The following is a 1,280-nucleotide window of genomic DNA, read 5'->3' as shown; positions in this document are numbered from 1 at the left end:
AATAAATAATAAAAACAACAAAAATGGAAATAAACTCATAGATACAGAGAATATTTTGAGGGCTACTAAAGGGGGGATTGGGAATGGTGAAAAAGGGCAAAGAGATTAAGAAGTACAAATGGATATTTACAAAATAGACTTGGAGATATAAAGTGTAGCATAAGGAAAATAGTTAATAATGTAATAAATATCTAGGGGGAAGAGAGGTACTAGATTTAGTGAGGTGATCACTTTGTGAATTATATAGATCTGTAATCACCCGCTGTACAACTGAAAATAATACATTACTGTATGCCAACTATGAATGAAAAAAAAAAAACTCATTGATTGTAAAATGTTAATATGAAAGACTATCTGTCCATTATATTTCATTAAAGCTGGAAAAAAGAAAAGAAATAAAAAGAATACATCAGTCTATGGCCATGCCACCCTGAACAAACCCGATCCTATCTGATCTCAGATGCTAAGCAGGGTCGGGCCTGGTTAGTATTTGGATGGGAGACCACCTAGAAAACCAGGTGCTGTAGGCGTGTAAAAAAATAAAAATAAAAATAAATGAAAACAATAAGGGATCGTAAGCTGACAAGATTCTTGCAATCTGCGAGGTCAACCAAGGGTTGCCTCACCTTGAAAAAAATAGAATATATTAGAGGAAATCAACAGTAGATTAGATGAAAGAGAGAATCAAATCACCAATGTATACAATAAAGTAGCAGAAAACACACAATCATAACAGCAACAAGAAAAAAATAATAATAAAGGAAGATATTTTAAAGGGATTTGGGAGACAACATCAAGCATACCAACATTTGCATCATATGGGTAGTAGATATAGGAGAGAGAGAACAAGGAATTGAAAACCTATTTCAAAAAATAATGATGGAAATCTTCCCTAACATGGTGGATGAAATAAACATACAAGTCCAGGAAATGCAGAGAGTCCTAAACAAGATAAATCAAAGAGGCTTGCACAAAGATACATCATAATAATATGAGAAAGGTCAAAGACAAAAAGAGAATCTTAAAATTAGCAAGAGAAAAGCCATTAGTTTCCTACAAGAGATCTTCCATAAGACTGTCAGCTGATTTCTCAACAGAAACTCTACAGGACAGAGGGGATTGCCATGAAATATTCAAAATGATGAATATTGTAAGTCCTTGAAGGACTTACAATCAAGATTACTCTACCCAGTAAAGCTATCATTTAGAATCGAAGGACAGATAAAGAGCTTCCCAGACATGAAGAAGCTAAAGGCGTTCATCACCAACAAACCAGTTTT

The 1,280-nt window shown here is 33.8% G+C and overlaps 1 pseudogene; it reads left to right on the top strand.

The window, feature by feature from the left end:
* The first annotated feature begins 412 nt into the window (after positions 1–412).
* LOC112477108 lies at positions 413–530 on the top strand (annotated as a pseudogene).
* The last annotated feature ends 750 nt before the right edge of the window (positions 531–1,280 follow it).

This window comes from Pteropus alecto, unplaced genomic scaffold (genome assembly GCF_000325575.1).
Source record: "Pteropus alecto unplaced genomic scaffold, ASM32557v1 scaffold182, whole genome shotgun sequence".
NCBI lineage: Eukaryota > Metazoa > Chordata > Mammalia > Chiroptera > Pteropodidae > Pteropus > Pteropus alecto.
Note: the sequence above shows the minus strand (reverse complement) of the source record. Positions and strands in the feature narration are given on the sequence as shown.